At 36.1% G+C, this 15197-nt stretch overlaps 1 protein-coding gene across 1 annotated transcript in view; it reads right to left on the bottom strand.

Moving 5' to 3' along the window:
* The window catches only part of Cntn3 (contactin 3), a 262761-nt gene that overhangs the window by 223460 nt on the left and 24104 nt on the right, over positions 1-15197 (bottom strand). The gene's annotated exons all lie outside the window — the stretch shown is intronic.

Below are 15197 nucleotides of genomic sequence, written 5' to 3' on the forward strand. Positions count from 1 at the left end.
TTCTTTTTAAGAAAACAAAATGAGACTTAGGGTAGTCCAAGCAGACAGTATATCAGATTGTCTTTATCAGGCACCCAGAGGTCTCAAAACTTTATTCCATTTGTAAACATCCCTTATGTCCACAAGTGCTTCAGTATGACTGATCTAAGTGACTGACCTAAGCCCTCTAGGATTGTCTTTTGGCAGAAGACAGCAGAAAGGTATTTGCCTCACAAGGTGGAAGATCCAGAGACAAAAAACAAAGAAAGAAAGAAAGAAAGAAAGAAAGAAAGAAAGAAAGAAAGAAAGAAAGGAAGGAAGGAAGGAAGGAAGGAAGGAAGGAAGGAAGGAAGGAAAGGAAGGAAGGAAGGAAGGAATTGTTTATCCAAATTTCAGAAGAAATTAGAAAATTTCCCTGGTCCTTCAGAAATTAGACTCCTCCAACACATGGAAGTTTTATTAGTCCTGGAATCAAAAGAATGAAATTATTAAATCGACAATAGCCTTATTACATTTACTTAGGGGATAGGAACTCAGAGTTGCTAAAAAGAAGTCACACTTTGCAGGAAAAGAAATAAACTACTCAGATCAGCTGGTTAGTGAAGGGAGTTGAAAGTTATACCCTTTAAGAGTGGAGCAATTAATACCACACTCCCCAAAACCAAGGGAAGTTAGACAATTCTTGAGTTCAATGGGGCTTTATAAACTTTGGATTGACTCTTATGCTATCCAAACTAAAGGCCATAATGAGAAATTCCCAGATGAGGACCCAGATCTTCTGTGGGAGGTAAAAGAAATTCAAGCTGTTAAAAATCTTAAACCAAGACTTAATAACTGTTGGTCTTGCTCTCTTTAGACAAGTCCATTCACTTTTCAAGTGTGAACAAAGATACCATTTCTGAAGACACTCACTTGGGAACATAGGGGGAAAGGCAGAAAATAGCATATTTGTTAAAACTATTAGATCTCATTTCAAGAGGAAGACTGAAATACATTGGATCAGGAACTTCCACTATGCTCTTCACTTAGAAGAGCCAATATTTAACCTTCAGTGCCTGTCTAAATATAAATATTCCTCAGCAAGTAACAGCACTCCCACAGCAGAAGGCTGAAAGGTGGTTAGCAGGCATTAGACTCCGAAAATATGAAGCTATTCTCTCAGAGAAAGATATTTAATTCTAGCCACTGATGACTATTAAAGGCTTGTTGAGTTCCTAAATGGAAGGACTCCTTCTGTGCCTTCTATAGCAAACCAAGGTCTTCCAAAACCTGGGAGAAACTCCGCTTCCTCTGAGACCCAACTATTCACAGACAGAGTCTCCCTAGAAAATCAAGAAGAAGGACATCATGGGTACTCTATGATTGATGGGATTCAATAAAAAAATATTGAATTTGAACAACTGACAAATAACTGATACAGTACAGATATGATTTATTTGCCTTAAACCAGGTCCTTGCAAATTTAAATGTAAAGGTAGGGAATTTATGTGTGTATTCCTGGTATGCCTGAAAAAGTTCCTGCCTTTGGAAATCTCTGGTCAGAAAGTAGGCTAATTAATAAGAAAAGGCAACAAATGATACAAATAATTAATTGATCAGGAATTTGAAACTTGCTACTACATGAATGAATTATAATGATATTCTTTCCTAGGCACCAAAGAGGGCATAACTTTGGATCCCAGGCAAACAGACTTGCTGATAAATACTCAACTGTGTGGCTGGAGTGGGTCGAGTATTCTGCCATTGCATTTAAACAAGAGTTACTGATAGGTTTGTGTGGCAGGGAGGTCAGCATCTCAAGTGTTCCCTTGCTGTTCCGGTGTATATCAGAATGCTATGATTGAATGAATTAAGGAACTTTCTCTTCCAGGACAGGATGACCTAGGAATATCCTTCCTATAATTCTTTGTACCTTCTATTCCCAGTCAAAATGAACTGAGGCAACTCCAACTCCCAACTATTCCACTTCCTTTGGGGAGAAATAATTACATCTCTTGATTTTAAAGAAGCAGGAACCAACAGTTATTCTTGGATAATAGGTCTGCAATACAAGAGCCTCTGTAGCTTAGAGCAATTGCAACACTGAATAATCTTAGCACTGCCAGGATATTGTGGTGATACTGTGGTGGACATTTACTAAGATTTTATCAGCCAGTTAGAGTGGGATATGTACTTTGATCCAATTGGCTATCTTTTCACTCCTCCATTTCCCCAACTATCTCCTGAGTTATCTCCTCAAAAAAGGGAGCTCATGTCTCCAGGAAGATCCACATACTTGTATATATTCAACAGGAGGATCATGAGAAATCTCTAATGAATTAAAAGAAGGAATCAAGTAGGATCGGAGTCAGTGCTACCTACCCTAATAGTCTATTGTAACTGAAGGTACACATTGTATAAATTACACACAATTACACATACACACACACACACACACACATACATTATAAGTATACAAGTGCTTACTGGGATCTCTCTCTCTCTCTCTCTCTCTCTCTCTCTCTGTGTGTGTGTGTGTGTGTGTGTGTATGTGTGTGTGTGTGTGTGTGTATATGTGTATGTGTATTTGTGTAGTATATATGTATGTACAAACATGTATGTATGTATGTATGTATGAATAAGACCTGTATTATAACTAGCAAAGGTTTGTAGATTACATATGGAATGTTACCAAGTGTTTAGCAAATCAACTAGATACCACTTGCAGAATTGCATGGAGAAAACAGACTAGCTCTAGACACAATGCAAGCAGTTAATGGAGGAATCTCTGTGGTGACAGGTATTCAGTGTTTAAATTGGATTCCTAACAGCATGGTTCCTGGTGCCACTATCTTAAATTCTCCTCAGGGACTAATTCCTTTATCAAGTGACTTAGCTGGAAACATAGCTGGAAACTTAGGAATCTGGATTGAAAATAGAAATGGATAATAACCGCAGTCCTGACCTCCCTTGTTATAGTTTTAATTCCTGACCACGACTGGATGCCATGTGATCCCATGAATAGGAGAATTAGTGCAAACTGCTATCACATGAAAAGTCCCTACCCTATACTAGAGCATTCATGTGAGTAGCTCAGATACTGGAACATCAGGCACTGTTAATTGAATTTGAGGAGAGACAGAATGTGTATAATAAAAGAGGGGGAAACTGTGGGAAATGTAAGAAAATGTATTTCCTGTCAAAGAGTGAAATAAGACAATGAAAATGCCATCTTTAAAGAAAAATGTAAAGACATCATTTGACAACAATCCCTTCCAAGTCAGCGTTTTTCTGAAATAAAAATATATTTATAGATGGATGTTTCCCTTTTAACTATGTGGTTTTGAATTAGCCAACTGCAGCACAAATATGAAGCAGAGCTCTGACCACCCCCCCCAGGACTGAGCACAGGATGCCTAGCATTAAGGTTAAAAACCCAATGGCCATCCAGTTGGATGTGCTTGCTTGCTTGCTTTTGAAAAGCGATGCATCTTTCTACAGAAGCAAAAGTTGTTGTCCAAATACTTTGAATCACGATGTGGTTATCTTTCTGCAATTCAAGATACATTCCTAACAAGACTGATACTCCCCCAGTTTAGTGAACATGAAAAAAAATCCAACTTCTCTGAATATAAATCTTCCACTTGTAAAAGAAATATAATTCCAAGTTTCCGACTAGATTTGCTTAGGCAGCTGTATGCAATGGTGGCAGGCTGAGGCATTCCTTCTGAAGGCAGATACCACTGCCAACACAGGAAATGGCTGCTGTCACGGCCTTATGACCCTCTGCCCCTGTAGTCTCTTGCTGCTCTACTTCCAGCAAGCACCTGCTGGTTCTGCATCGCCTGCTCCATTCCATCCTTCTTGTCATCTCCTCTCATGTGGAACAGATTGACTTGCACATACGGTACCAACATTTGTGCCATCCCTGAGAAGTTATCAAAAGAAGGATGAAACACATGCTAGACTTGGCTTGTGAGGAGGAGATCTGATAGGAAACCAAATAAGTGGGTTTAATTCTTTTGGTAAATATGGTTTGTCAGCTATGAATCAGCCCAATGTGACTGAACAGAGCAAATGTTTCTAAACTGAAATTAGAGAGATGTACTTGATTTTATATACTTTTGAATCACAGACAATGTCAAATGGTATTTGTTCTCTCTCCCCTCTGTGTGTGTGTATGCACACACATGCACACAGGAGCATGGAATGTGGGATACATGCACATAGAGACTTATATATGCAATGTATATAGAGACCAGAGGAGAACCCTGGTTGTCAAGTAAAAATGAAAAATAAGAAACAGAAAACAGTCTCTCACTTCTAACTCATTTGTTCTTGCCAAGTAGGATAAGATACCCAACCAGGGAGCCACAGAGAACAAATTGGCTCTGCCTCCCACACACAAGGACTGCAAGGAACTCTACCAGGCTGTGGTTTTTAGATGGGTTTGGGGGACCTAACTCAGTCTCTTTACCTGAAAGTCAAGCACTTTACTGTCTGAGCTATCTTTCCCAGCACTATATATGCTTTTATTACCTATGAAATAAAGTTTGTAGAGGGGAAAAAAAAGCAACATTATCGCTGAGGACTTAGAATGTTTGGGACCTAAGTATACCTAATGGCTTCATTTAAAAACTATGTTTTTATGTTTAGCTAATGAATAATAAAGGTTCAATGGCTGTGTGGAAAATTGTAAAAAAATCAATAAAAATATAGATAATCATTTCCTCTTGCCTATTTAATAGGCCGAAAGATTTAAGAGATCATAAAATGTTTGCGGCAATACTTTATTTCTGTAAGTGTCTATAGTCTAAAAGCTACCATTGCTAAGTTTCAAGTAAAGAAGCAAAAAGGGAAAGATTGTTCTATTATGTATTAATGTTTCATACTTCCTTTACCTTGGTTTTTATCATACAGACACAATTGCTAGATTCCTTTACTATGCACAAAAGTAAGAATGCATTGCTTTTAAATATGCCTCTGCTACAGCAGACGTGCCTGGGTACTTCCACACAAAACTCTTCAGAGGTAAGGTATTCCTGAAGAGTTATATTGAAGAATGTTAATCTTCACAAAACATAATTATTTTTCTCCTTCTAAACACTAAATCCATCACTCAATGGAACTCATCCCCTGATGACAGAAAAGTATCACAGTATCTTATTAAATATTGATGTTTCTTTTCACTTGCTGAAAGTTAAATGTATTCAAAAGAGTTATTTTTTATTTAAACTCTGAAATATGTAAGTTAGGTCTGGGATTGGAATTCCAAAACTACTTTATTTTGAGAAAGAAAAATGTGTCCCAGGATCTTAATGCAAAATATTTATATTAGGAACTGATTTCTACATATGTCTCATACTTTTATCTGGATAAGAAAACTTGAGGCTGGAAAGATGGCTCAGTGAATACTAGTACTGGCTGCTCTGACGAAGGATTCAGGTTTTGTTCCCAGTACCTATGTCAGGCAGCTCTCAATTGACTGTAACTATAGTTCAAGGGGAGTTGAAACTCTAGTCTGGCTTCTGTCAGCTCTGAATACAGATAGTTCACATGAATTCACATTACATACACATATAGATAGACATCATTAAAGACAAATAAACTAGGAAACTGAAGACATAAAAATTACTTTTCAATAAAGTATATGGCCAGACTCATTTTATTAGCTGAAAATTCCAATCTCAATTTTCAGACTTCAGAACAATACAGAAAACTGATCTGTATGCCCAACCTTGCCATGGGCTACTTGTAGCCTAAAAAGGCTACTACAAAGGAGGCTTGTAAAATATTTTAAACTTACTTTAAATATTAACTTTTTTACAAGATTTTAAATTCACTTATGTGGTTCTTAAGTATGAACTTCAAATCTCAAGGAATTTCAATGTCTAATGAATGGCCACATCTGAAAGTGAACTATGGTAGTTACATCACACGTTAAGGTCACAAATTTCAGAAGTTTATAAAATGTGATATAGATTTTTTGCTATTACAAATATATAGCTCTTTGGAAAATATTTCCAATTTCCTCTTTGATCATGAAATTTTAAAATCTATAAAAAAATCCCACTCAAGTATCAGAATACAATATTTCTACCATGTGGGCATCCCAAGAGTGCATTTGCATACCCAGACTCCATTCTAGGAGCCTCAGCCTTGATCTGGTACAAAGGCACCCAAAGCCACAACTCTTAGTACTGCACACAGCAGAATTTCTACCATATAACATTTACCTTGTACTTCAGAAGCTGACTAAACTTGTTTCTTTAGCTTACGGTAAATGTCATAGGATTAAGCAACTCTGTGTAATCATGCCATAACACTTTAGAATGATCTTACACATTTATTGCCAGTTCTCAGCGTTCAAATGCTCATTCTGAGCATGGATTGGGATTTACTTTGCATGATTTGTAAGTGTGACACAGTTTACCACCCCTCACATGAGGAGCTGACTGGAAGTCTTCACAGTAGAAAACTCCTGAAGCAGACCACTGTGGAAATTTGCATCTGACCAAATATTCAAAATGTTTATTTGGGGATGTAAATTTAGGGGTTCTAGATTCCTAGAGGATATGTACATTTGACTCACATACTTTTTTAAATCCTTTACCTCATCTATACAACAAGAAAACTTTAAAGAAAATAAAGGGAGTGAGAAAACAGGGTTGACCTTGATGCAACGAGGGGTGCAGCTGAATGCAGATTGTCATATGAAAACAATTCTTTAGGGACAATGAGCATGTGGGGACCATTGGTCTCTGTAATTTTGTTATGTGTCATAAGTAGGATTTCAAAATGCATATTCCCAATTGCTAAAAGACAAACACTTCCAATGTTATGTTCAAGAACCTAAAACTACAAGAGGCAAAACTATGTGCACAATTTCCTTCCACAATAATAAACAAGCTGGTGGGAAGGAAGGAAAGAAAAGAGAGAATGACCTGTGTGTGTATGTGTGAAGTTAATATAATAGTACATTAAGCACAAAACTTACCTTTTTAATACCTCATGGTACAATAAAATCTAAGTGTATTTTACTTTGATCATATCTGTTAGCAAAATTCTAACATCTTGCATCACATCAATTGGTAAATTCATAAATTGATAAATTATTCACAGACATTTCTTAAATAGAGCAAACAAACTCAATTCATCAACTTATGCATATTCAGGTTCCATGTACTCTTCACTGTGTATGGTTAATTCCAACCAGCAAAGACAAAACAAAATGACCTACTGCTCTCATATTCTGTCTACTTATGATTCATTTTCATCCATGTTATGATTAGATATGACTACCTCCTACAAGAACCACACTGGGATGGTCTAACATCAGTGAATACAAACATATTTTACTGTCACTGTGATCTAAAACAACATAGATTGTCAATTCAACTTGGTTACAAAATTAGGGGGTCTCATATCTTGAAATTGAAACTAACAGACCTAAATAATAAAGCAAATGGTATTGAGATACTTTCACTTGATCACACTAGCCCTTTTTGTCCTGGGAATAATTTTATTCCTGTCCATCGTGTTATAGCTTGTCTTTAACAACATCAATATGTTGGCAGCCAAAGTACATGGCTTGAACTTGAAAATGGACCTCCAGACAGAGTTATTTAATTAACAGGCTGGCAGGCCAAGGACAGGTAAGATTCTACACAGTGCCTTACCAACTTAAGACATAAATGCATTGTTTTTGATAATGCATATTCTATGACAGGTAAGGAAAGAAATCTTGGCAGAATGACCTAAGACATTTTTTGGCTAAATCTTGTTTATGAAATAAGAAAAATAAAAAGAGGGAGAGGTAGAGAGCTTTTGGTGCTGCTTGGCAAGAATTTGACATGGGCCAAGGATAAGGAAATGGGCTTCAAGCAGGAATCTGACATTAGACTAGAACAAAGAAGTAATTTCAGGCAGGAATCTAAATCTTAGGCTAGAATAAAGAATTAATTTCAGGCAGGAATCTAAATATTAGGCTACAACAAAGAAGTAATTTCAGACAGGAGTCTAAATTTTAGACTATAACAAGGAAGTAGGCTTCAGACTTGAAAATGACTTTGGGTTAGGACAGGGAAGTTGGCTTAAATATTTTGGTCATTCTGATAAGTCCCTAGAAACAGTGTTCATGGGAGTGTTCACAGAATTTTGTTTATTGCCTTGCCTGTTCTCTGATTATTTGTGTTTATTGTCGTGCTTGTTCCTTGACTATTTGCATCTATTGTATTGCTACTTCCTGAACCTAGAACTGACCTTAATACTTGCATGTAATTAAAATGGTATAAAAGCAAAAGGGAAGAGGGGAGATGGGATAGTGGGTTTCTAGGGAGGTTAAATGGGAAAGGGGAAGGAATCTGAAATATAAATAAGTAAAATATTCAATAAAAAAAGTAATTGCAAGGATAATTAACCTCACAGTGGATAGCATGAAATAATTGTCCTCTGATATGTCGACTTTATCACACTGAAACTGGTAAGCAAAACACAAGAATAAATAATAAGGTGGAGAAAAATAAACTACATTTTGGCACACAGGATTAAAACAAAGCAAAAAGAATCAAATAACACCAGAACTTTGGAAGTTTAGAGTTGTGTTTGGGAAATAAGCCCATGCAAAGCTCTTGTTAAATCAACAGGCGATCCTTTATTTGGGCTTTGACAGAAAATTTAGCAGAGTAATCACAGAAGCAATTTGTGGTTTTAGAAGCAGCTTTCGAGTTAATAAGCAAATGCATTTGTGTTCATTGGAATGTTTGCTACTATGTTTACTGAAGTGATGAGAATAATTGCAGCCCTTGAAAGAATGAATGTATGAATTTACATATTCAATACTTTATCCAGAAATAACTACTTAGGCTTTAGCAATAATTGAAATGAGTTAAGTTGAGATGCTATGGATTTTGGTAAAAAAAAAAAAAACCACATTGTGTATAAACACATGTTTTATTATACAGACTCTCATTCCTTTAACACACATTAAATATTAACACACACACACATACACAATACTACATTGGTAGTATAACAAATGAAAATCAGATGTCCCATGTAAGTGGTTATAACCTATACAACCCCGTTTAAATCCATCAGTGTTTACACTATTCTAAAGAGTTAAGCAATATTCCTACAGATTTACCTTTTCTGAATAAGTCTTAAATTTTCTGGCAAGTTTCCTTATTCTCCTCTAAACATGCTACTTGTCATGTGATTCTGAAACAAGAAATAAGGACACCCATGCCCAGATCTGAAGTGAGTGATTAAGCATGCAAAAGCATTTCATTTGAATTAATTTTAATCAATATGATTCATATTCCATTTTCTTGTCCTACTTAAAAAAAAACATAAAACAAAAACAGGTGTGTTGCATGATACCTTTAATGTATAAAAGCTAACCTTTCTTTTTCTTTTCAATATTGACTGCCCACAATACTGGCTGTGTTTTTCTTTCAAAATTTTCTGATATGACCAGGAGCACCTGATAACACTACAAGGAAGTTAAACTCTTTTTGAGAGGTGATGTTGTGGGAAAGGTGTCAGGGGGCTTCGGTTCATAAACACTATCTTGGTTACCTCAAGGCAAACTATCTTAAAATGGAATCAATAAATAAGACTTAATCCAAACCATAATGTCTAGAAAAGAATCAACTACCTACCAAGTTAAAACTAAAGTTTTCCTATGGCATTTTTTTTCTTGTCCATTTCATTTTTTTTTTAATTTTTATTGGATGTTTTATTTACATTTCCTATGTTGTCCCCTTACCCCATCCCCCACCCACCCAGGAACCCACAATCCCCTCACCCCTCCTCCTTCTTCTCTGTGGATGTAACCTCTATCTACCCCCCCCCACTCCCACCTCCCCACCCTCAAAATTCCCACTCCCTGGGGCATCCAGCCTTCATGCTGTCAAGGTTCTCTTCTTCCACCTATGCCCAGCAGGGCCCTCCACTCTTACATATTCAACAGAAGCGCTGGGTCCCTCCCTAAGTGCTCCCAGGCTGGTGGTTTAGACCCTGGGAGCTGTGGTTGGTTGGTATTGTTGCTCTCCTCATGGTGCCGAAATCCTTTCAGCTCTCCTTCAGTCTTCACTCTAACTCCTCCATTGAGAACCCCATGATCAGTTCAATGGCTAGTTGTGAGCATCTGCCTCTGAGTATGTCAGACTCTTGAAGACCTCTGAGGAGATATCCATATCAGGCTCTTATCAGCATGCACTTCCTGACTTCCACATCAGCATCTACCTTTGGGATGCTGCACATGGGATAGATACTCAGGTGGAGTGGTCTTGAGACGGCCCCTCCTTCAGTTTCTGTCCCTCACTTTGTCTCCATATTTGCTCCCTTGAGTAATTTGTTGCTCCTTCTAAGAAGGACCGAATCACCTCCACTTGGTCTTCCTTCTTTATGGGTTTCATGTGGCCTGTGGTTGCATCTTGGGCATTTCAAGGTTCTGGGCTAATATCCAATAATCAGTGAGTGAATACCATGTGTGTTCTTTTGTGATTGTCTTACCTCACTCAGGATGATAATTTCTAGTTCCATCCATTTACCTAGGAACCTCTCGAATTCATTGTTTTTAATAGCTGAGTAATACTCCATTGTGTAAATATACCACATTTTTTGAATCCATTCTTGTCCATTTCATGAAAGATCTTTCTCCAACCACTAAGTGAGCCCTTATTGGTGGCTTGGCAGCTACAGTAAACAACATTGCAAAGAGAGAGTGACATCCTATCAGGATGATTACAATTCTCTGTGTAGAACAGGAATGTCAAGATGCCATAGCCAGTCACACTCACAATTCCCTTTGTAATAGAGAAATGTCATTGGACCAAAGCCACCTGCAGTCATGTAAAGGGGAGTCAAGAGATAAGCTTCTCAAGAAGGCTTTGCGGCCAAGATAGTGGTACAGCCTTTGATTTTATTTTTTTTCAAATATACCTTGCATGAGTTATCTACTAATAGACTCAGAAAGTATGGAAATAATTGTATTTTTAATATTTTGTAACCACTTATGTGAATATTTTTAATACTGTTAGTGACTAATTATAAGCATAGGAACCAGAGCTCTGTAGCTAGAAAATTAAATATCAAACAGAACTGAGTTTTAGGATCTAGGTTTAGAAAATCAGCAGCAATGATAACAGAATGATAGATTCTTTTTTTTTTTGTCTTGGTATAAAAATAGGTAATAATGACTCCAGCTACTAGATAATAATACAAACTACACAAGGACATAAAACAGACTAAAATTATACTTAAAGTATGTCATTCATCATTTGATTGGGTAGGTAATAAATGATAGATAGTATGTAAACTAGGTATGTAATATAGCATATATACCACATGGGAACTTATACTTTTTAATAAAATAAAACTTACATGTCAATTATGTATCACACAGATGATGCTACATACCAATAAAGTACTATACAAAGGATAATATTTAGGATTTTGTGTGTGTGCGTGTGTGTGTGTGTGTGTATATATATATAAACAGAGCATAAATAAACTTAAGCTTCCTTTCATTACGCTGTCCATTGAGTAAATGGTGCAAAAAATTAGTGTATTACTTTAGTTTCTGTTTCTTCACACAATTAGTTGACTTTCAGTAATTTAAACACACATGGAATGTACATTCATCTCATGAAATACTGATAAAGGAAACCAAAAGACTCTTCATGTGGAGGCTAGATTTATCTTAACAGTTTATACTTTAGGGCCAGGCGGTGATGGCGCACACCTTTAATCCCAGCACTTGGGAGGCAGAGGCAGGCAGATTTCTGAGTTCGAGGCCAGCCTGGTCTACAGAGTGAGTTCCAGGACAACCAGGGCTACACAGAGAAACCCTGTCTCAAAAACAAACAAACAAACAAAAATGTTTATACTTTAACAATTCCTCACAACTCACTTCATTAAAACATCTCACCTATTTGAAAGAGCTCAATAAGAAGGATATTCTCTTTGCTCTTTTGGGACCAAAATGGAAGATATCTGTAATAATAAGTTATAAAACCCAGGGTAGCTATAGACTAGCTATGGTATAAAATAAGATATTTTTGAAATACAGATATGACACCCCTGCTTTCCAGAATTGTAACAACTAGCCATGTATGCCCACAAAGCATTTGAAATTAGTTTTATGTGAATGATAAAGTGAATTTTTCAATGTAATGTTTTTATTTAAAATTGAGTGTTTCCATGAATCTAAAGATGAAAGCACATAGAATTTGTAAGTTCACATTCAGCCTTCAGACTTTTTTCCACACATATAGTGTGTATAAAAACAAAAGGCAAGTTGATGCTTAAACTGGATGGGTTGTAAACGATAGTGATTGCGATATCTATCTGGTAGGTTTCTAGTTTAATTATCAATTCCCAGTAACTGGCCAACAAGTCTACAAATCCTTTAAGCAGTCCCACTTCATTTGACATTGCTACTTGCCTGATATATATGTGTGTGTATGGTGTGTGTGTGTGTGTGTACTCCAGTATAGCCTATATTTATGATTCTTTAACTACAGGATGGTATCAATGAATATGACAGTGAATCTTCCATGTGGACATATTCATCCGGTGCTAGGCATTTGGGGCTCAAAGAAGAAATAAGAGGAAAATTCTTTACATTAAAAAACTAAGTATTCTTCCTTCCTTAAGGTAACCTTTTCAGCACCATCAGCAATTACAGTCAGACTGAACACTAATTAACCTTTAAATGTGGGCTTTAGGGTGTAGACAGGGAAATCTAAGAGAAAGAGTAAAATTCTCAATTAGATCTTTATAGGAGTAATTTCTCATGAGAATTTCTGAACTTTTGGATTTTTAATATGACCAATTAAGAGTTGTCTTTACCCAAAGGGGAATGAACAGGAACAGGATCTCTCATGGGGCAAGTTTGTGCCAGTCTCCAGGAGTCTTTGTGCTTTTAAAGGACAAACTCTCCTAAGATTCTTATACTTTGTTCTGAATCTTCAGAACTATGACTGGGTCACCTCCAATGAGCGATTTCCTAGGAGTCCTTCATTCCCTCCTTGGATCAGTATTTAGCTTCCTATTTGTCTACTTATCAGTTTATAATTATATGATACACAATACTATCTTATTGCTTCATTAAAATATTAATTTTGTTATTATATTCAAGCAAAACTGTAGTTTCTAATGAATATTAAAAAACAAGTTTGTTTTCTTCATAGAATGATTCAGAAGAAAACAACATTTGTGAGGGAATAGATGAAGTCATCAGTATGGCCTGCACTACTCTACATTCTGTTCCTTTGACTCAAGTGCAACCTATTTCTTCTGCAGACAACACACGAAACAGAAACTTTGGTGTTTTTTTGGGGGGAGAGGGAGTTATTATAGGAATGTCTAATGCAGCTCAGGATGAAGAAACTCCCTTGTGTTCCTAGCTTTCAATTCTCAGAAATTATAAACCTTTGCAAAGGTGAGATTTCATATTGTTTATAAATCTTCAGTTCAGAAAATCTTTAAAGCGTGATAAAAGTGTCTGTTCCATTTGGCTATCAAGTAAGGATTTTGACACAATATGTAGCATGTTAAATTTCTTCATTTATCAAACACTATATCAACAAATCAATGAAAGCCATGTATTTCCTCTTCTCAGTTATAGATTTTCCTTGAAGTGAAACATACCAAATTCTAAATTGGCATTCCAGGGTATACAGTAAAATAGAAGGTTGCTATCAACTGACAAACGTTCTACAAAATTTTGTATATGCAATTAACATATTTACACTCTGATTCCTCAACATCACACTGAATACCTAGGATACAAGGCATAATTTCTACAAAAGATTTATAGGTTTCCCTAAGCTCAAGCCATCTGGCTATCTGATAACATTCTACAAACATAATTAATCTTCTCATTTAGAAATACATTCCTCTGTGACAACATTTTGTGTATTGAGAATTTCTTCACTAAATACATTTCTCAGGAAATAATTCATAAGATAAATATGATAATATAACACCATCAATGACAGAAAAATAACTTACATGCTTATCACTCCCATGGATTCCTCCCCCCAACCCCCATATAGAGCTCTATATATAAAAGTTTTCCTCTGCTATGGGCAGAACTAGTCTTTATAAGCTGTCAGACTTCCCTAGAAATGTGTGAGAAACAATACTTCAAGGATAGAATCTTCATCAAATGATCTCTTTATTTTTCCCCACAAAGAAGAAATATTTGCAGATGTTGCATAAACTACAACCAATTTATCTAACTAGGCCATAAAGTCAATTTCTTGTTTTCTTTATCCCTTTCATATTTCTATGTTAAGAAGTAGAAGCCAAGTAAAGATTTCACTGTATCCTTGACTCTGCTTGTTCAGACCAGTGAACATGTATGTTTAATGCATATTTTTTTTGAAAGTACACAGTATGTGCTCCTTAAGTACACATTCAACATATTGAAGTGACTAACCTTGATTACTTCCAGGTGCATAAATCTTAAAGCCTTTCTCTAAGGCAAGCCTGACCCACTTTAACAAGAATTGTTGGAGTCTATTATTCATATGGCTTCAGATAACAACAGAGGTTAAATAAGGTCTAAATAACTTTGGAGTTGTAGGGTTTTATTAATGTAGGAGGAAGGTGCTTCTTCTGCAACGTACAGGGATTGGGTAAACAGTATTGATGCAGATATTAACAAGCACTTGGAGGTACATGCTGCTGAGAAGGTGTCTCAGATATTTCACCCCAGCCACTTCAATGGAAGTAGTGCATGCTAATTATAAATAATTCATCTTTTCATTAAATTGGGTGCCCTAAGTATCCATAAGCAAAAATTGTCAATATTTTGACATTTAATCAAACTTCTCATACCCTCCCATAATCCTGATCACTTTCCAAATTTTGACATTTTAATCTTAAGGTGAAAAGTCAGTTTTTCATCTTCACTTTTATACTTTTTTGGAGTGTGTGTGTGTGTGCGCGCGTGTGTGTGTGTATGTGTGTGTGTGACGGCTGAAGGTTTCAGTGAACAGGATTTTACATAATTTTAGAAATAAAGATTTTATGATGCTTTTTAAAAGTCTGATTTAAGAAATTATTCTCTCTTCAAAATAATTTAAAGTACTTTAAAAATGCATTTCAGTCTCCCACATTTAATAAGCCTCCAAACAATATCCAGTATAACTAAAGAAAAAAACAATATATTTAAAAAAGAAAAAGAAACCAAAACAATGACAACAAAAACAAAAAAGAAAACA

This window comes from Grammomys surdaster, unplaced genomic scaffold, assembly GCF_004785775.1.
Source record: "Grammomys surdaster isolate TR1022 unplaced genomic scaffold, NIH_TR_1.0 220, whole genome shotgun sequence".
NCBI lineage: Eukaryota > Metazoa > Chordata > Mammalia > Rodentia > Muridae > Grammomys > Grammomys surdaster.